A 22110-nucleotide genomic window follows, 5' to 3' on the forward strand; every position below is an offset into this window, starting at 1 on the left:
TGTGTGCTCCCTCCCTGTACTGTGCTGTATGTAGTGTGTGCTCCCTCCCTGTACTGTGCTGTATGTAGTGTGTGCTCCCCCTCCTTGTACTGTGCTGTATGTGGTGTGTGCTCCCTCCCTGTACTGTGCTGTATGTAGTGTGGGGTCTGGGACTGAGGGTCGACAGCACAAAGGTCGACACACCTTAGGTTGACGCCAATTGGTCGACACACCTTAGGTCGACATGGACAAAAGGTCGACAGGAACAAGGTCGACATGGAAAAAGGTCGACATGAGTTTTTTATGTTTTTTTGGTGTCGTTTTCTTCGTAGAGTGACCGGGAACCCCAATTAGTGCACCGCGTTCGCTCGCCATGCTTCGGGCATGGTGCCTTTGCTCCGCTACTGCTTCGCTCGGCACACTTTACCGTTCCAATCGTAGTCCACGTGGATCGTTAAGTATGAAAAGGTTCAAAAAAATAAAAAAATCGTGAAAAACTCATGTCGACCTTTTTCCATGTCGACCTTGTCCCTGTCGACCTTTTGTCCATGTCGACATGTTGTCCATGTCGACATAAGGTGTGTCGACCAATTGGCGTCGACCTAAGGTGTGTCGACCTTTGTGCTGTTGACCTGGAGTCCGGATACCGTAGCGTGCTCCCTCCCTGTACTGTGCTGTATGTAGTGTGTGTGCTCCCTCCCTGTACTGTGCTGTATGTAGTGTGTGCTCCCTCCCTGTACTGTGCTGTATGTAGTGTGTGCTCCCCCTCCCTGTACTGTTCTGTATGTAGTGTGTGCTCCCTCCCTGTACTGTATGTAGTGTGTGCTCCCTCCCTGTACTGTGCTGTATGTAATGTGTGCTCCCTCCCTGTATGTGCTGTATGTAGTGTGTGCTTCCTCCCTGTACTGTGCTGTATGTAGTGTGTGCTTCCTCCCTGTACTGTGCTGTATGTAGTGTGTGTGCTCCCTCCCTGTACTGTGCTGTATGTAGTGTGTGTGCTCCCTCCCTGTACTGTGCTGTATGTAGTATGTGCTCCCTCCCTGTACTGTGCTGTATGTAGTGTGTGCTCCCTCCATGTACTGTGCTGTATGTAGTGTGTGCTCCCTCCCTGTACTGTGCTGTATGTAGTGTGTTCTCCCTCCCTGTACTGTGCTGTATGTAGTGTGTGCTCCCTCCCTGTACTGTGCTGTATGTAGTGTGTTCTCCCTCCCTGTACTGTGCTGTATGTAGTGTGTGCTCCCTCCCTGTACTGTGCTGTATGTAGTGTGTTCTCCCTCCCTGTACTGTGCTGTATGTGGTGTGTGCTCCCCCTCCCTGTACTGTGCTGTATGTGGTGTGTGCTCCCTCCCTGTACTGTGCTGTATGTAGTGTGTGTGCTCCCTCCCTGTACTGTGCTGTATGTAGTGTGTGTGCTCCCTCCCTGTACTGTGCTGTATGTAGTGTGTGCTCCCTCCCTGTACTGTGCTGTATGTAGTGTGTGTGCTCCCTCCCTGTACTGTGCTGTATGTAGTGTGTGCTCCCTCCCTGTACTGTGCTGTATGTAGTGTGTGCTCCCCCTCCCTGTACTGTGCTGTATGTAGTGTGTGCTCCCTCCCTGTACTGTGCTGTATGTAGTGTGTGTGCTCCCTCCCTGTACTGTGCTGTATGTAGTGTGTGCTCCCTCCCTGTACTGTGCTGCATGTAGTGTGTGCTCCCCCTCCCTGTACTGTGCTGTATGTAGTGTGTGCTCCCCCTCCCTGTACTGTGCTGTATGTAGTGTGTGCTCCCTCCCTGTACTGTGCTGTATGTAGTGTGTGCTCCCCCTCCCTGTACTGTGCTGTATGTGGTGTGTGCTCCCCCTCCCTGTACTGTGCTGTATTTAGTGTGTGCTCCCTCCCTGTACTGTGCTGTATGTAGTGTGTGTGTGCTCCCTCCCTGTACTGTGCTGTATGTAGTGTGTGTGCTCCCTCCCTGTACTGTGCTGTATGTAGTGTGTGCTCCCTCCATGTACTGTGCTGTATGTAGTGTGTGTTCTCCCTCCCTGTACTTAGAAACATATAAGGTTAAAAAAAAGGTTTGTAGAATGAAAAATCAGTAAAATCAGAAGTAGATTAAAGGCATGACTGCAGTGTCAGTAGACACTGAAAGTGGGCATATCAGTCCTTGTATATCCAGACATACAGATGTACATCAGGGAAGGGCATTGTAGCAGCATATGCATTAAGTCCACATTTGCCGACTTCTGGGCTGCTCTCTCCGGGAGAGAGCAGCCGGTCGGCTCAGCAGGGGGGGCGGGCAGTGAGGTGACGTGGCAGGGGGGCGGACCAGAGGCGGAACGGGGATGGGCCAGAGGCAGGACGGGGGCGTGGCTTCTGGATAGCGTCATTTAAGCCCTGCCCCGCGGTGTAATGCCGCTATTATCGGCATTATACAGCAGGGGGCGTGGTTATGATGACGCGATTCAACAAGAATCGCGTCATCGCCTGCCCGGACCGCCCACTTTACTCGCTCTGTGGGCGGCGGGCAGGGGGTGACCCCCGGAAATCGGGAGACTTGCCTGCTCTTCCGGGGGGCCGGGAGGGTCACCCGTTTTTCGGGAGCCTCCCGGCCATTCCGGGAGGGTAGGCAAGTATGATTAAGTCACAGGTAAACATTAGCATAACATAAAGCAAAGGAGGCCCCAACTGTATCTATCTCAGAATCAGGACACTCTGAGGAGTGTCCCTGCCCTTTTGACAGACCCCTCCCCCTCAACAGACCCCGCCACCATTAGGGCTGCTTCCATAAATTTTCCGGGCTGGTGTTCGATCCCAATCCGCCCCTGCCTGTATCAGCCACTGCCCAGGAAGCATATGCAGGTCCCGCTGAAGCTGCTGCTTTCAGGGAGAAGCCATGCACAAACGGGCAGGGGAGACATGGGTAATGCAGCATATTGCTGCAAAGAACAGCCCATGAGAGGAGGTAACTGTGTGCTGACAATGCCCCCTTTCTGGCATCACAGCTGAGGCAGCTGCAACTCCAGACCCCTGGTGGCACACCTCTCCCTCTGTCACCCAGGGGTTATGGCCTCGCTCCATCCTAACTGTGCCCCTGACACCATGTCACAGATAGAATCTGTACAAAACTTAGGGGCAGATTCAATTAACCATGGTATTTACTACAATGTTGAAGCTCCAGGTTTAACAACCAGAGCTATTCAGTTTTCTACAAATTCCCCAAATGATTAACCCACAGCTAAAGACCGGTAACCCATAGAGTCAGAGTCCCCGTGCGTTAAACCCAAGGGGGAGCATTTAATTCAGATTTTTCCTTGCAGCTCCTCAATCCTGAGGCTTCGAGGAAAATTCAGTGTTAAGGGCCCCATACACTACAACGATAATGCCCGATTTCATCCGATTTCGACCTTTCGGCCCGATAAATCAGATGAAAAGTGGCAAATCTGATGTGTTTTACATCCGATCCAATGCGCGGCCCTGTGAGCATCGGATCGGAGCCCCTAGATCGTTAGTGCTGCACTCATGATATCTCGGATCCCACAGGCATGGCTGGGATCGCATATGGGCCCTCATTCCGAGTCGTTCGCTCGGTATTTTTCATCGCATCGCAGTGAAATTCCGCTTAGTGCGCATGCGCAATATTCGCACTGCGACTGCGCCAAGTATCTTTGCTATGAAGAAAGTATTTTTACTCACGGCTTTCTCATCGCTCCGGCGAACGTAATGTGATTGACAGGAAATGGGTGTCACTGGGCGGAAACACGGCGTTTTATGGGCGTGTGGATGAAAACGCTACCGTTTCCGGAAAAAGCGCAGGAGTGGCCGGAGAAACGGGGGAGTGGTTGGGCGAACGCTGGGTGTGTTTGTGACGTCAAACCAGGAACGACAAGCACTGAACTGATCGCACAGGCAGAGTAAGTCTGGAGCTACTCTAAAACTGCTAAGTAGTTTGTGCTCGCAATATTGCGAATACATCGGTCGCAATTTTAAGATGCTAAGATACACTCCCAGTAGGCGGCGGCTTAGCGTGTGTAACTCTGCTAAATTCGCCTTGTGACCGATCAACTCGGAATGAGGGCCATGATACATAGTATACAAAAGGACCGCATACGATGTATCTTATGCGACCCTGCTGCCCGGGAGGCTGCCAGCCGGTTCAAGGGAAATCTTATGCGACATGAGGGGCTGACATGTCGCTGTAGTGTAAGGGGCCCTTTAAGTGCACCCTCTAGGGCTTAATACAAGGGTTAAGGGCACTAACTTTTATGGTTAATCCCCAGAAAATTTATGTTTTTGGAGAATAGCTATATTTAGATATCCCTGCAATTTATGAGGGTACCACAGTGGATATCAGCTATATGTACAGCAGTCCCTCTATTTTCACTTGCAAAAGCAGACCCCATAGCTTTCTAGGGGAATTGCAAAAATTGCCTATTTCTCTAGCATCCATAAGGGATATTGGGGACAGATTAGTACGATGGGGTATAGACGGGTCCAAAGGAGCCAGTGCACTTTAAATTTCTTCAACTGGGTGTGCTGGCTCCTCCCCTCTATGCCTCCTACTACAGGTCAGTTAAGAAAAAAGTGCCCTCAGGAGAGGATGCGTACATTGCAAGCTCCAGAGTTTTTTGCTTTTTTCAATTTCTTTTAAACTTTTATTTTTTTTGGTATGCTGTTTGGGCAACAGCATAGCTGCGCCGTGGGAGTTAGGGGGGGATGGTCACAAGCCTCTTGAGGTGCAGAGCTGCTTCCCCGCTGCAGGACCACCGTCCTGAGGGGCTGTTTGTTCAGTGGGGTGTGGCGGCTTGGCTGTCGCAGCCGCAGCATGCCGCACACCCCTGGGGGGGTGTCCCGGTTCACTGTGTGTCAGAAGCGCTGGTGAGGCATACGGGTCCCTCTTGGGGGAAACCCGCTGTAGCCCCTGCGTGAGACTGGCTAAATATTCTTGTACCAAGCATTTATGTGAGGCTACAAACACATAGGGAGACATGGCCAGTATAAATATTACACAGTATCTCCGGCGCCATTACGGGGGGCGGAGCTACATCAGAGCGGGCTCAGCAGCATTTTGGTGCCTTCCTTTACATAAGCAGCAGCCTCATACAGCTCCTCCATAACAGTCACACGCTGGATCACTGGTACCGGGTGTAGAGGCGGAGAGCTGCTATATTGTGCACAAATATCATTCCTTTGAGGGAATTTTCATAAGACAGTCTCACTGTTGGTTATGTATATGTAAAACGCTGACAGCCTCACTGGGGCTGTGCAGCGTTGGGTGCGCTGGTGTCCTCTCTCCTCTTACATGCAATAGGGCAGACTTGTATTGTATTTCAGGCTGTGTTGTATGTGTATCCTATCTCATCAGGCTCAATATCATGTGAGCAGTGTAGTCAGTGATCACAAAATGCTGATAACAATGTTGGGGAGAGTCAAGAGCCCTCCTGGCTGGGGGCTATGATGTCTGATATGTCATCTCAACTCACTGCAAATGCCAATAAAACTCAGGAACTGCAACAAGCAGTGGCAAATCTAGCTGCTAAACCCCCCCCCCTTGTCTACTGCAGGTGCACAAAAACATGCTTTACCTGCACTACTGTCAGATACTGATGATAATATACAGGATGATGGGGATGATGTCCCATAATTGGGGACGCCACACCTACACAGGGTATTGAACCCCTCATATTGGCTATTCGGGATGTATTAAAGCTCCCCCTGGAGGATGCTAATAATCAGCAGTCATTTTTCCACCCACAAGACAAAATGACAGTCACATTTCCTGACTCCAAGGAATTGGATGATTTATTTAAAATAGCCTGGAAAAATCCAGATAAAAAATATCAGGTGCCCAAGCAGTTTTTGCATACCTTCCCCTTTGCCCCTGAAGACAGGAAATTCTGGGAAGAATCTCCAGCAGTAAATGTCTCGGTCTCTCGCCTTTCTAAAAAGGCGGTACTTCCTGCTCCGGGCTCCTATACAGTAAAGGACCCGGCAGATAAGAAAATTGAGACCACTCTGAAATTTATCTACACTGCTACAGGTGTAGCTCAAAGACTGGCTATTGCAGGTTGCTGGATGACACATGCAATTCATTCCTGGGCTACTCAAATTCAGGAAGGTCTCTCGGGTGATATGACCTTAGTTACTACTGTAACTTTCCAAAAACACATTCAGGACACGGCAAGAGTCCTCTGTGACTCCCTTCAAGAGGCTCCAGAGGTAAACCTAAGAAACCAGCCATTGCCGGATCTCAGGACCAGAACACCAGTTCTGCGTCCGCAAAGACTTCAGCATGACGGTGCCCACCCACCCCGAGGGGATCTCGGTTACGTCACTACAGCCACATCTGGGACAGTTCCAGCCAAGATGCTTGGGTAAGGGACCTTATCTCTCAGGGTTACAAGCTGGAGTTCGACAGTGCTTCTCCCCAACGATTTTCAAATTAGGCTTACCAGCTTTGGAAAATATGCGTTTTACGCTACTACTGGTCATAAATAAGTTGGTCCAGTCCTAGGTCATTGTTCCAGTACCCCTACAACAACGAGGACAGGGTTACTACAGTCTGTTTGTAGTACCAAAACCAGATGGGTCTGTGAGACCCATTCTGAATCTGAAGTCCTTGAATCCTTACCTAAAGGTTTTCAAATTCAAGATGGAATCTTTGAGAGCAGTGATCGCGGGCCTGGATCAATAGGAATTCCTAGTATCCCTGGATATCAAGGACGCTTACCTTGATATCCCAATTTGGCCTCCTCATCAGGCCTATCTGCAGTTCACTCTACTGAACGATCACTACCAGTTTCAGGCGTTACCCTTCGGCCTGTCTACAGCTCCGAGGGTGTTCACGAAGGTGATGGAGAAAATGGCAATGTTTCAGCTCAGGATCCAGGGGGTTAACGTAATTCCATACCTGGACGATCTCCTGATAACAGCGAGTTCCAGGGAGCTTCTATTGCTCCATATAGATCACACTATCCAACTTCTGTCTCACCACGGGTGGATCCTCAGTCTGCAGAAGTCCCACCTGGAACCATCTCAGCGGCTCCTGTTTCTGGGGATGCTCCTTAATATGATAGCACAGAAAGTGTTCCTCCAAGAGGAAAAAGTGAGAACACTCCAAGAAATGGTTCTCATGGTGCTCCGACCTGCTCGAGTATCCATTCATCTTTGCATAAAATTGTTGGGAAAGATGGTGGCCTTGTACGAGGCGATACAGTTCGGAAGGTTTCATGCCAGACCGTTCCAATTGGATATCCTGAACAAGTGGTCCGGCTGCCATCTTCAGATGCATCGGATGATTCGGCTGTCACCCCAGGCCAGGATTTCACTCCTGTGGTGGCTACAGTCTTCCAACTTGCAGGAAGGTTGACGCTTTGGGATTCAGGATTGGATCCTCCTCACGATGGATGTGAGTCTGAGAGGATGGGGAGCTGTCACCCAGGGGGTGCAGCTCCAGGGCAGGTGGTCTGCCCAAGAGGGCCTCCTTCCAATCAACAACCTGGAACTTTGGGCCATCTATAATGCTCTGATTCAGGCCTCCCCTCTACTCAGGAAACGGGTGATCCAGGTCCAGTCGGAGAACACCACGGCTGTGGCGTACATCAATCGACAAGGGGGGACAAAAAGCAGAGCCTGCATGCAAGTGTCAAGAATATCCTTCTGGGCAGAAAGAAATGCAAGAGCACTGTCTGCAATCTTCATTCCGGGGGTGGACAACTGGGAAGCGGACTTTCTCAGTCGCCACGATTTCCACCCAGGGGAGTGGGGACTACACCCTCAGGTGTTTCAACAGATCATCGACAGGTGGGACTGTCCACGGATCGACATGATGGCCTCTCCCCTCAACAAGAAGCTTCATTGCTATTGCTCGCGAACAAGAGACCCTCAGGTGAGCGCAGTGGATGCGCTGACAATGCCTTGGCCTTACCAGCTGTCTACCTATTTCCTCCGTTTCCGTTGATCCCCAGGGTACTCAAGAGGATCAGACATCAAGGAGTGCAGGCAATCTTGATTGCCCCGACTTGGCCCCAAAGAACATGGTACACGGCCCTTCGGGACATGTCTGTAGAGGACCTTTGGCCTCTGCCACTAGGAAGAGATCTTCTTCAGCAAGGACCGTTCGTCTACCCGGACTTACAGCGGCTTCTTTTGACGGCATAGAAGTCGAGCAGAACATCCTAGCTCGCAAAGGGCTTTCCAAAAAGGTCATTGCCACTATGGTGCAAAACACTATCATCACATCTGACGGAAATATATGTCGCTTGGTGCGAGGAACGCACATATCCATCTGTGGAATTCCACTTGGAGAGATTCCTTCGTTTTCTACAGACGGGAGTGGATAAAGGTTTACCTCTTGGATCCATTTAGGTCCATATTTCAGCTCTTTCCGTCTTCTTCCAGAAGAAGTTGGCTCTCCTGCCAGAAGTTCAGACCTTCTTGCAAGGGGTGCGTCACATACAACCTCTGTTTGTGCCGCCTACAGCACCTTGGGATTTGGATGTGGTGTTGCGCTTTCTTCAGTCCTCCTGGTTTGAACCTCTGATGACGGTAGAAGACAAGTGCCTCACGTGGAAGATGGTGATGTTACTGGCCCTGGCTTCTGCTAGACGTGTCTCAGAATTAGGGGCCTTATCGTGTAAAAGTCCCTACTTGGTCTTTTACGAGAACAGAGCAGAGCTCAGGACTAGACAGCAGTTCCTGACGAATGTAGTCTCCGTATTTCACTTGAATCAACCTATTGTGATTCCGTCCAGTTCTGGCACTTCTGCCCCTCCGGAGGCATTGGATACAGTGTGAACCTTGAATATCTATGTCAAGAGGACAGCTCGGATCAGAAAGACGGATTCCTTGTTCGTGCTGTATGATTCCCAGAAGAAGGGTTAGCCTGCTTCAAAACAGTCTATTGCTCGTTGGATTCGTCTTACTATCCAACAGGCCTATGTGTCGACAGCCTTACCTGTTCCACAGTCTCTGAAGGCCCACTCTACAAGATCGGTGGGATCTTCCTGGGCGGCTGCCTGTGAAGTCTCAGCCCTCCAACTGTGCCAAGCTGCTACCTGGTCGGGGAAGAACACCTTTGTGAAGCTGTACAAATTTGATACCCTGGCCAAAGACGATACCCCATTCTGGAAGCTTTGGGACATCCCCATCATACTAATCTGTCCCCAATATCCCTTATGGATGCTAGAGAAAATAGAATTTTGAATACCTACCAGTAAATCCTTTTCTCGTAGCCCATAAGGGAAATTGGGCGCCCGCCTCTGTGCGGTGACTTTCTGCAGGTTCTCTATTAGTTGTTACCTGTTCAGCTGTTGCTGTTAATCGGTTATGTTTTGGTGTGCTGGTGTGTAAATGTCACCACACTTATTGTTATGTTCCTTCTCTCAAGTATGTCATTCTCCTTCGGGCACTGTTTTACCTATAACTAACCTGTAGGAGGAGGCATAGAGGGGAGGAGTCAGCACAAACCATTTGAAGAAATTGAAAGAACACTGGCTCCTTTGGACCCGTCTATACCCCATCGTATTAATTTGTCCCCAATATCCCTTATGGACTACGAGAAAAGGATTTACCGGTAGGTATTTAAAATCCTATTTTTTTCAATGACTGAAAAGCTTATCACTTTAAGAGATGGCACCCAGTAACTAATAACATCTTAAGAATGTGTAAAGCCAGGGATGAACTAGAATACAGGGGTACAGAAGAAATCCCTGATGAGCCTCACACCCCGAGGGCCCTCCCCATCCTCTAGGGGAGAGGTTCTATACTGTGCACTTAAATTATACATTGTTACTCTAGTAGATGGTAATTCACTAACCTACAGTTAGGTCATTACAGTTATAAGAACTTAGATAGTTGATTGAGTTGAGTTAGACACTGGCCAGTCAGTAATGGAGTCTCCTATCACATGAAGAGTGTGTTAATGAGGTATATATAGAGAGAATCATCATTATATGTTTAATTGTACTGCATTCCCAGGACTATTATGATTACATCATCATGCATGCATCAGTATTTATTATATATATTTATAAAAGGGCCCAGTACATGTACTCTCTATTGGTTGGCCAGGCCTCTTTGGTAGATGGCCTCACCCTTTAAGCATGGACCCCCTACCACTGCATTCTCTCGGTGGACCCTTCGTGCAGCCAATCTGACACTGTGGAAAGTATTGTAGCTTACAGGCTAGTACAGTGGTTCCCAAACGTTTGGGAATCACAGCGCCCTAAAGTATCAGAATTGTTTTAATGGCACCCCTGCCATAAGTTTCTTATTGAGAAATTTAGAAAAATAAATAGTAAATTGTGTACATATGTCATCCTTAGGTTCAATTATGTAGTGAGTGACAGGATTTGCTTCATTTGTCCACATAGTTTATGATTGGCAGCCACCAGCACTGGTTTTGCCTATTACACTGACCATAAATAATTTGAATTGGTCCTGGTCCACCAACCCAAGGCACCCCTGCAAGTGTCCTGATGCACCTCAGGGTGCCTAGGCACACAGTTAGAGAACTACTGGGCTAGTAAATCTAATTTTTTTATTTTATTTTTGTAGAAGGATTGGAAGCAATGTTTGTACATGGCTGTGTATAGGCAGTAGCAGGAAAGTGACAATGTGCGCTTACTCTTCGTTGGGATTTGTGCTAATTGCATGAAACCCTTAATAAATTGCACAGAAAAATGATTACTTATTGCCACGATTTGTTCCTACAGTATAAGAAGTTATAATTATTATAGCCAAAATTATACAATTACAGGAAAATTACAGATCATGATTATTCTTCCCCTAAATTACTTACTACAGGTTGAGTATCCCTTATTCAAAATCACACATTTTTGGTTGCCCTACTGAGATAATGACACATATACAGGGCCGGCAACAGAAATCTTAGGGCCCCATACAGTGATATCTCTGGGGGCCCCTCAGATTATATATATATTATTTATTTTAATTATTTTCTGCATTGTAGATTAATACTGAAGGCATCAAAACTACGAAAGAACACATATGGAATTATGTTGTAAACAAAAAAGTGTTAAACAAATCAAAATATGTTTTCTATTTTAGATTCCTCAAAGTAACCCCCTTTTGCTTTGATGACAGCTTTGCACACTCTTGGCATTCCCTCAATCAGCTTCATGAGGTAGTTTCCTGGAATGGTTTTCCAACAGTCTTGAAGGAATTCCCAAAGATGATGAGCACTTGTTGGCTGCTTTTCCTTCACTCTGCGGTACAACTCATCCGAAACCATCTCAATTGGGTTTAGGTCAGGTGATTGTGGAGGCCAGGTCATCTGACGCAGCGCTCCATCACTTTCCTTCTTGGTCAAGTAGCCCTTACATAACCTGGAGGTGTGCTTGGGGTCATTGTCTTGTTGAAAATCAAATGATGGTCCCAGTAAGCGCAAACCAGATGGGATGGCATGCTGGTTAAGTGTGCCTTGAATTTTTAATAAATCACCAACAGTGTCACCAGCAAAGCACCCCCACACCATCACACCTCCTCCTCCATGCTTCACAGTGGGAACCACACATGCAGAAACCATCTGCTCACCTTCTCTGCGTCTCACAAAGACACGGCGGTTGAAACCAAAAATCTCAAATTTGGACTCATCAGACCAAAGTACAGATTTCCACTGGTCTAATGTCCATTCCTTGTGTTTCTTGGTGCAAACAATTCTCTTCTTGTTGTTCATCCTCAGTAGCGGCTTCTTCGCAGCAATTCGACCATGAAGGCCTGATTCACGCAGTCTCCTCTGAACAATTGATGTTGAGTTTTGTCTGCTACTTGAACTCTGTGAAGAATTTATGTGGGCTCAAATCTGAGGTGCTGTTAAGTAGCGGTTTCTGAGGCTGGTAACTCTAATGAACTTATCGTCTGCAGCAGAGGTTACTCTTGGTCTTCCTTTCCATGGGCGGTCCTCATGAGAACCAGTTTCATCATAGCGTTTGATGGTTTTTGCAACTGCACTTGAGGATACATTCAAAGTTCTTGAAATTTTCCGTATCAACTGACCTTCATGTCTTAAAGTAATGATGGACTGTCATTTCTCTTTGCTGAGTTGAGTGGCTTGTGCCATAATATGGATTACAACAGTAGTCAAATAGGGGTATCCACTGTGTACTAACCCTACCTTTGCACAACACAACTGATGGTCTAAAACACATTAAGAAGGCAAGTAATTCCACAGATTGACTCTTGACAAGGCACATCTGTTAATTCAAAACCATTCTAGGAGACTGCCTCATGAAGCAGATTGAGAGAATGCCAATAGTGTGCAAAGCTGTTGTCAAAGCAAAAGGGGGCTACTTTGAGGAATCTAAAATAGAAAACATATTTTGATTTGTTTAACACTTTTTTGTTTACAACATAAATCCATATGTTTTCTTTCATAGTTTTGATGATTCTACAATGTAGAAAATAATTAAAATAAATAAAACCATTGAATGAGAAGGTGTGTCCAAACTATAAGTGTGTGTGTGTGTGTGTGTGTGTGTGTGTGTATTTATGAAAGTACAACAGAATTTGCTCTATTTTATACAAATATATAAATATGTACCGTATTTGCCGGCGTATAAGACGACTTTTTCCCCCTGAAAAACATGCCTCCAAGCGGGGGTCGTCTTATACGCCGGGGGTCGTCTTATACGCCTGGCATACATATAGCCAGGGGCGTCACTGCCCCTGGTGAGACCCGGTGCGGGAAGTCGCGAAACAGGGGCGTGGCCTAGCATAAGGGGGAGTGGCCTCGCGGGCGGACCCCCGTTTTCAGCAATCCAGGGGGTTAAGAAGATGTTGGCTGCCCCCCCCCACTCCCCCCCCCCCCCCCCCCCCGTTAAGTGCCTCTATCTCACCTGTGTCCGGTGAGTGTACGGTGAGTGTACGGCGCTGCCGGCGGGTGAAGCTGTGCTGTGGCAAGTCTCTCTCGAATGCAGTTCCGGCTCCTACACAGGGACAGGAGCCAGGTGCTGCACGTATTGTTACAGTGCAGCACCCGGCTCATGTCACTGAGCAGGAGCCGACATTTTGGTGTCACCCCTCGGCGGGTGACACCCGCCCCCACGTTGTGACGCCACTGCATATAGCTGCCCCAAGGGTTACACTTTTATACATTTCATACACTCTCCTCGGCCCCCCCCTTCTTATGCATACCTTGATACTCCAAATCTCTTATAAGAGACATGTCAGTGCTGCCGCTGTCCTCCCTGCCTAACCGCCTGTCACATTCAGCAGTGACAGGCGGTTAGGCAGGGAGGACAGCGGCAGCACTGACATGTCTCTTATAAGAGATTTGGAGTATCAAGGTATGCATAAGAAGGGGGGGGGGGGTCCCCCCAGTCGGCTTAGGCAGGGGGGACAGCGGCAGCACTGACATGTGTTTATACTCTTGATGTGCCTTTCATACTCCTATGTTTGTGAGTATCATTTTTATCTCTGTTTTACGGATCTATTAAAAGGTTATACACGAGGAGGTGGCGCCCGCTGTTTTTCTTCTAGTCTTCTACAGTGTGTTGCCAGAGTTCCTCTGGGTTGTGGGCTGCCTGCCTGTGTTCCTGAGAAATCAAATCAAATCTGATGTTCTTTTACGTTTTATTTGGTGTGTGGAAGGTGTGCGGAAGACGGGGTAGTCTTATATGGCGAGTACATAACAAACTCTATATTTTGAGTGGAAATGTTGGAGGGTCGTCTTATACGCCCAGTCGTCTTATACGCCGGCAAATACGGTATATCTCTCCTTCCCCCCCCCCCCACACACCACAGTCTGCGTCTCCCTCTCTCCTTCCTCCCACACAGGGCCAGTGCTATAGTGTTTGGCGCCCTCCTGCAAAATAATAAAATTGCGCCCTCCCCCTGTTAACTTAGAAAGGGACAGCGTCCATCACAAAAGAGGGGTGTGGTCCCACAAGGAAGGAGTGTGGACACACAATAGCACCTCACAATAGTTGCTCCAATTCAAATTACGCCACACTGTAGCATAATCTTGTTCACATTATACTGCACGTAGTCCCCATGATTCATATGACACGACATAGGGGAGTATTCAAGTAGGTCGGTTTTTTCGCCTAGGTGAAAAAACAGGACTTGTTGCCATTTTTAAGGTGAATTTGGATTCACCCTATTCAATAGCAGGGCCGTTTTTTTGCCTAGGCGAAAAATTCAGCAGGAGCAAAAAAAATGTGGATTGGCGAATCCACATGTTTTCTCACCTGCGCCGGTGAAAAGGTGAAAAGGCATTGGCGAAAATGCCTTAAAAATGGGCAAAAACGGCCCAAAACTGAATAGGCAGGGGGCAAATTCAACAGGTCCGAGATTACGATGATGGGGAGATAGAGGGAAGGTGAAGGCAGGGGCGCTAACAGGGGAGTTAGAGGGAGAGTGAGACCATGGGCGCAGACGGGGAGTTAAAGGGAGGTTGAAGGCAGGAGCACTGAGGGGGGAGTTAAAGGAAGGGTGAGGGCACCCTGAGGAGGGAGGTACAAGGACGGTAAGGGTAGGGGCACTGAGGGGGGAGTTACAGTGAGGGTGAGGGCAGGGACGCTAAGGGGGGAGTTAGAGGAGGGTGAGGGCACCTTGGGGGGGATGCTACAGGGACGGTAAGGGTAGGGGCACTGAGGGGGGAGTTACAGGGAGGGTGAGGGCTGGGACGCTGGGGAAGAGTTAGAGGGAGGGTGATGACAAAGCTGTGACAAAGCTGCGGAAAGCTGTGACAAAGTGCGCATGCGCAGACGGCCAGGGGGAGCGCAGCGCAGCACAGATCGAGTGCAATGGCGATAGGAGAACTCTACAGTGGCAACAGCGGTGATGAGGAGGGTGATGAGGATAAAGCAGATGGGGAGCTAAGGGGCAGCGGGGCGGTGACTATTCAAATCGCAGTGAAAACGGCAATTAACGCGGCAGCGGAAGTTAGTACATCCCACCCACAGAGAGGTGAGGACAAGAGAGAGAGAGGTGAGGACGAGAGAGAAAGAGAGGGAGGGAGGTGAGGAAGAGAGTCAGCCACTCACCCTGGCAGATCTCCTTTCCCTGTTGATAGTGAGCTCTTTCAGGCTGCTGATGCTGCAGCTGGCCCTGCTGCTAGGGGCCGGGATCCGGGACTGCCTGCGAGACGTGTCTCATCAGAGCCAGGGACTCAGGCAGGCTGCTACAGATGGGTGGGCGGACAGCCATGTGTTGAGCCACACGCCGTCGCCCAACGCCGTGGTGCTGCTCCTCCTCCTCCTTCTCTCCCCTGCGGCTGTCCCTGCACTTATTGCAGTAGGCGCTGGCCATGGCTGGGTGCGGGGAGCAGAGCGGAGGACACAAATACTTCCAGGAGCAGCGTGCACCAGACAAGGAGGAGATCAGGCCAAAGCTGCTGATCACTGAGGACTGCGCGGCACTGTTTACATGCACTGGCCATTGGTGATAGATTGCTTTGGCCTAGGAAGAGGTGGGGGGAAAAGGGGGAAGCGGAGCAAAGGGGACAGACACCGGGACACGGGAGAGGCATGCAGCAAACAGCCATGCCGCTACAAGATGTGACCAGGAGGCGCACCACGCAGGCAGCAGATACCACGGGTGAGACTCTGCGCAGCTGCGGTGGGAGACGGTGCCATACGCAGATGCTGGCCGGCCCTGATCGCTCCTCCCCGCTGCCCTTTGCCCGCCCCTGTTCCGACGCCCCTGGCCGTTAGTAAAGAGGCAAGGAGGGGGGAGCTGGTCTTCATGCTGCCGGCGCCGCCGCTGCCTGTCAGAGTGACAGGCACTGGCAGCAACATCATCAGTAAGGTCGCAGAGCGGGGAGAGCGCCTCTCTGACTCTGTGCCTCCCTGCTTTGCAGGACCTTGCTGAGCGGGTAGCGCCAGGCCTGCTCCCACACACCCTACAGTCTGTTTCTCCCTAATGGCTACATGCTGCATTCTCAGCTCCTCCAGCCCTTCCCAAAGCCCTGTACCCCCTCACCAATCCACTCTTACCCTGGGGAGAGACTCCCCAGACCTGAACACCACACATCAGACCCTACCAGAAGAGGCCAGTGCAGGGCACGTGAATGCTGGCCAGCAGAGCTGCTGCCATGTCCCGTAAGTGCCGGCAACAGAGCAGAACCCGGAAGAGAGGACGCACACTCGTTCCGCACAGTCACTGTGTGTGAGAGGCTCCTGTCACTCTGAGGCTGCGCCCACACCGCCTACAGCTTGCTGCCACATCCCTGCTGGGTACTTATCAGCATATATTTGGGGCCCCTCTGATCCTTGGGGCCCGGTACAGTTGTCCCCTTTGTACCCCCCTGTCGCCAGCCCTGTACACACGGTGCAATATTAACTTGTGATTTTGACTATATAGCCAAAATTGCAAGGAAAATCAGTGCAAATCGCAAAGTGTTAGCCACCTTGCGATACTGATGCGCGGGCCCGCGGGGTCGGTATTGCAAGGTTAGATAGACTGTGCAGGCAAGTAAATTTTGACTATCTAGTACAAAGTATAGTCAAAATTGGCACTTAGTCAAAATCACACATAGTCAATATCGCAAGGACACATAGTCAATATCGCATAGCCAAAATCGAGGATAGCCAAAATCTCACTGTGTGTATGCACCTTTACCCCCCTTCTTACTGCCTACACCTAACCCACCCTTCCCACAGCCTCTCCCCCGCAGCCCACGGACGGCCTGTAGTGTCTCACAGGCTCACACAAAGCAGCCCAGGCAGTCGCAGAGAGGAGTAGAGTGCACAAGCGGAGGGAGGAGAGGGAGTCTGACTCTCCTGCGAGAGAGATGTAAGGACTGAGGGATGAGGGGGGAGAGATATAAGGACTGAGGGACAGAGAAGGGGGGAGAGAAATAAGAACTGAGGGATAGGAGAAGGATGGGGCCCTGCCACTGAGTCCTACTGCTGCCTGCCAGTCCCACCACCAATTCAATAACGGGAATTCCAAGTTTGAGCGTTTTTCAATCTCAAATCTTGGGAGTGAAAAAAACGCCCGGGATTGGTCTCCCTAGTGGTGTTATTGAAGATAAAACGGCTATAACCGTACTCACTGTTATACACACTGGTAAATAGGGCAAATCTTGAGCAAAGCGAGGTGTCATACAGCTCATCACCCGGTGAATGTATGTTGGTACCAGGAAGTGGTGCAGGATGCTGGAACAGCGTTTATATTGCAGGTAAAAGCAGGTCTCACTGGAGCTAAGAGGAAGACTACTATGGCACTCTCACACAGTATCAAAATGGCTTTGCACATGCTCAGTAGTAGGCTTGTAGCCATCTTGCTACAGGAAATGAAGCTTCCTAGAGGAGTAGCAACATGGAGTCTGCGCAATGGTGCACTTCACTTTCAACAATAACAGCTTCCCCTGGGACCTCCAAGTTTTTCCAAGCGGGAAGTCCCACAAAGTCAGCAGCTATGGCACATTCCTCACAGAACACACACACAAGGTTCCTACATGAAAGGGAAAAAAAATATGTATAGAGATCAATGCATTGTGGCCAGACACGCTAAGTCTTGTAGTTCAATAACAATTTTAGGGCAGAATTCAATTGTTTTTCCACCATCAGCCAGTAGATGGCGCAGAAACGGAGCTATTTAATTGTAGCTCCTTTCGGACATGATGGCTGCCAGCATCTGCATTTCAGCTTGTACTCCCCGGGTGTGGCAAGCTGAAATGTGCAAAAAATGACCCATCTGGGCACCCAAATGGCACGTTTCACGACCGGGCCCAGCACTTTGGTTGGGTTTAGCTGCTTTATGCGGCTAAACCCGTGGTCGGACATGATTAGGTCGATAAAAAGATCAACTGAATATCGCCTCGCATTCTGCTGTCACTTCAGACAGGAGATTGGGCACGGTATAACAAATTAGTTTTGCTCTTAGCTCTTTGTTAATAACATGCAAGGGGGGGGGGGGGGGTAGAGATGCTTAGGACACTGCATTTCTATGTGTCTAATTATCACTTGGAAGACTTCCCCTCCTGGCCTGAAATTACGGATTTATTTTTGTGAGCATTCGTATGATCAAAACTCCCTCAATGTGCAATTCTAATAACAGTCTGAGTTATCCACCTATAATGTTACCCATATTTATTTATGCACTCAATGAGCCGGGCCCAATCACTTTGTTTCTCCGGGTGACAAGGGATTCTGAGAGCAGAAATGCTGCGACAGCTGAAGAGTCATATATAGGCTGCAGGGACGTGCAGTCAGGGGAGGCAGGGCACTAATGGGTAAAATAATACAAAGAAGATACTTATGACACATAAAAGTATCTTCTTTATTATTTTACTCATGATTAAAGTGTGTAAAATTAGTTTGGGAGGCACCGATCGTGGTGCCTCCCGTAGTGATTGATAAAAGATATGGGAGCGGGGGGCGGGCGCGGGCGGGGCCTAGCAATGGGCAGGAAAAGCCCATTGAAATTGCATGGGAAAGCGGCACCATTAGAGGTGCCGCTTTCCTACAGGGACGTGCTTTCAACCTATGAAAGCACGTCCCCTGTCAGTGAGGCCACAGTGATTGGCCAGCGGATCCGTCACTGGATCCGCTGTCAATCACTGTGTGGGCGTCGGTGGCGGCGGAGGTGCGGGATGCGGCGGGCCGGGCGGCGGAGGTGCTGGCGGTGGAGATGCGGGCGGCAGTAGCGGCGGCGGGACGCGGCAGTACGGACAGTTCAGCAGAGTTTGGCAGCGGAAGCGGTACCCATTTCAAAAATGGCGCCTCAGCGTCATTTTTGAAATTCAAGATGGCCGCCGCAAGCCAATCATGGCTCGCCGCGTCATCACCCCGCCCCCTCCGCTGACTTATATAAGTCAGCGCGAGGCAGCGGCTGTCAGTCCGACGGCGGAGGAGGAGCTGAGAAGAGCTCCTGAAGACCGAAGACGCCGGAAGTCCTGGATGGGCGGCGGCTATGCAAAAGAGCTTAGCAGCTGCCGCCAACCAGGTGAAGATGCTGGAAGTCCTGGGAAGGCGGCGGCCATGCAAAAGAGCTTAAAGGCCGCCGCCTCCCAGGTGAAGACGCCGGAGGAAGACGCCAGAAGCCCTGGGGAGGTGGCGTGTAGTACGTGTAGTGTTTTTTTTAATTATATTTTCTTTACAGGTGGACTACAGGTGCCAGCGGGCCCTTTATGTTCAGGCATGCTGGCACTTGTGGTTCTCCAAGTGCCAGCATGCTGGGGAAGGCTTGCTGGGACCTGTAGGCCACCTGTAAAGAACAATATTACTATTCTTTACAGGTGTACTACAGGTGCCAGTGGGCCATTTATGTCCGGGCATGCTGGCACTTGTGGTTCTCCAAGTGCCAGCATGCTGGGGCAGGCTTGCTGGGACCTGTAGGCCACCTGTAAAGAACAGTATTAGCATACAATGAACCCCGCACCCACCGCCACCAGGGGTGCGGGGCATAGCACTGGGCTATCAGCCCAGTGCTGGTTATTGCTCGGGAGGGGGGACCCCATTTTAGTTTTTTGGGGGCCCCACTTTCCGAGGAATACCAGCCCTGGGCTGACTGGTTTGGGGGGTGTTTAATGGCATGGCAGGGGGACCCCACACTGAGTGTCTCCCCTGCTATGGCATTACCCCCCCTAGCTGGTTCTGCCTGGTGCTGGTTTTAGCGGTGTGGGGGGACTGCATTTTTTCCCCCGGGGGTGGGGTGGGGGGGGGTTTAGCTGCAGTGCCTCCCCAGCCCCTGACCTCACCGCACGTCACTGATAGGCTGGGCTATTAATCAAACTAGTTTATTTTCCTTTGCACTAAGTAAATGTTTAATTTAACCTACATATTCTTTTGATGCTAATTTGTATACATAAAGACATACAGTATCCAGTAAATAAACCCACTGAGCATTAATATTACTCATAGATGCAAAGGGATCAGTATGATATATCTACAATCAAAATCCCGACAACAATAAAAGAACGGTCGAAATCCCGACAAGGTCAAAATACCAACAAGGTCAAAATACCGACATTTAAAATGTTGACAGGTCAAAGAGTCGACAAGAGTTTTTCATATATATTTTTTTTGGTGTGTATGTTGACATGGACACCATAAAAGTGTACCGCGTCCCCACGCATGGTTCGATGCGCTCGCCATGCTTCGGGCACACCATACCTCCCAACATGACCCTCTCCAGGAGGGACACAATGCTCTGCTTCTGGACTTTTCTCTTAATTTATGATTGCCATCACCTGTTTTGAACAGGTTGATGGATAAGGAGGTGTTTCATCACAGGTGCCGACAATCATAAATTAAGAGGGAAGTCCAGGAGCAGAACATACCGTCCCTCCTGGAGAGGGTCATGTTGGGAAGTATGGCACACTATTTTATTCCACCTCCAGATCCTCTGGGATGTTAAAGTATGAACCAGTTGGTTTCAATTAAAAAATCATGAAAAACTCATATTGACTTTTTGACCTGTCGACTTTTTAAATGTCGGTATTATGACCATGTCGGGATTTTAACCCAATTCAATTGACCGCAAACCGGGTGCAGATATGCACTAAAGTAATGATAACTTATATGATATTTGCTTTTGATAATTGCTGACTAGCGGCAATAGCTGTAATGCAGATTTACAGCATTTTAATAGTATTAGTAAAAAACCATCGGTGTCTACAATACATTACTGTTCATGTCTTGCCTTTGTCTCGTCATGTAAGTCGCTGTTTTCTTATTTGCTTATTTGTTTAAGTACTTGGTTAGGTACTGCGGAACCTTTGTGGCACCATATAAATAAAGGATAATAATAATAATAATAGTAATAATAATGTCATTTTACATACCCTTTTATACACACAATTTTGCTTTATCCTATTTGGCCATGTGCAGCTATATATTATATATGCTTTTACTCTGGCGCCCTCTGCAGGTTGAATGATACCAATGTCCCTTTGCAAAGTCACAGTGATTAAAATCGCAAAACTACAAGTACCAGCCTGCCCTCAGAGAAACCTTTTAGTCCTGTCCAGTGCAGTCTTAATCTTCCTAATTAGAGAGTTTATTGGCACCATCAAAAAGTTGAATATACAGGACATTCCAGTTGTTCAACTTGTGCTTTAAACAATCATATTTGTGACCAATTTGGCAACACGTCGGAGCGATTCAATTTTTTATGCGCGTCTAATCTCCTGTCTTAAGTGACAGGATATTAGGGGGAGGGGCTCTTCAATTTTTTTTTTAGAATCGCACCCAGAAGCCTCGGGTTTAGCCAAGTAAACCAGCTAAACTCGACTAAAGTTATGGTTGCGATGTGAGTGGGCACCCAAACGGGTCACTAGTCTCACATTTCTGCTCGCCAGCAAAGGGGGTGCTGCTAAAAGAAGAAGTGTCTGTGCCTGCAGCATGTGCGCCCATACAGCAGCACAATTGGATTGCTACCTGTGGACGCCCTCTAGTAGCAGGCACCCATTAATTGAATTTTCCCTGTGGAGATAGATATTGCACAGGGGTCCCAGGGTCAGGTGATATTAGTGGATTACAGGGCATTGCATACCTCCAAACATGACCCTCTCCAGGAGGGACAGAATGCTCTGCTTCTGGACTTTTCTCTTAATTTGTAATTGCCGGCACCTGTGTTGAACAGGTTAATGGATAAGAAAGGTGTTTCAGCACAGGTGATGACAATGATCAATTAAGAAGGAAGTCCAGGAGCGGAGCATTCTGTCCCTCCTGGAAGGGGGTCATGTTGGGAGGTATGCATTGCATACAGTGCTTTCTGTGGTAACCGTCTATGCAGGAATCAGGAAGATTTTTGGTGAAGCTCATTCAAATGTAATGCAATCAGATCAGAATTTTAATTAGAAAATCAAACTGACTCACAAACAAAGCCACATGTGGAAAGTCTGACTTTTCCTGTTTAAAGGATTGTTAACCTCCAATGGATTTTCCTAACAACCATTATATTTGACTAAATGGCTTTCCATTACTGTATGTTGGCTATTTTTGGCTTTCTCGCTATTCCACAGACTAAGTTTGATGCACTATGAATGTGCCCTCATCTCCTCACTAAGTCTTGTTGCCTTTAAAAAATATTCAGCATGTATGTAAATAAATGCAAATTAGTAGTGCTTTTAAGCATATAAATGTGCTTGTTCCATGATTGCATATTTGGAAAATTATATGAAGTGCTTTGGATGTTTACTGCTAAATTAAGAATGTATTATACACTTTGCTAGCTACTACAG

The 22110-nt window shown here is 48.8% G+C and overlaps 1 protein-coding gene across 1 annotated transcript in view; it reads left to right on the forward strand.

Annotated features, from left to right (window-relative positions):
- TNNC2 (troponin C2, fast skeletal type) overlaps nt 1–22110 on the forward strand; it is a 55390-nt gene that overhangs the window by 28864 nt on the left and 4416 nt on the right. The gene's annotated exons all lie outside the window — the stretch shown is intronic.

The sequence above is a fragment of the Pseudophryne corroboree genome, chromosome 3 (assembly GCF_028390025.1).
Source record: "Pseudophryne corroboree isolate aPseCor3 chromosome 3, aPseCor3.hap2, whole genome shotgun sequence".
Lineage (NCBI taxonomy): Eukaryota > Metazoa > Chordata > Amphibia > Anura > Myobatrachidae > Pseudophryne > Pseudophryne corroboree.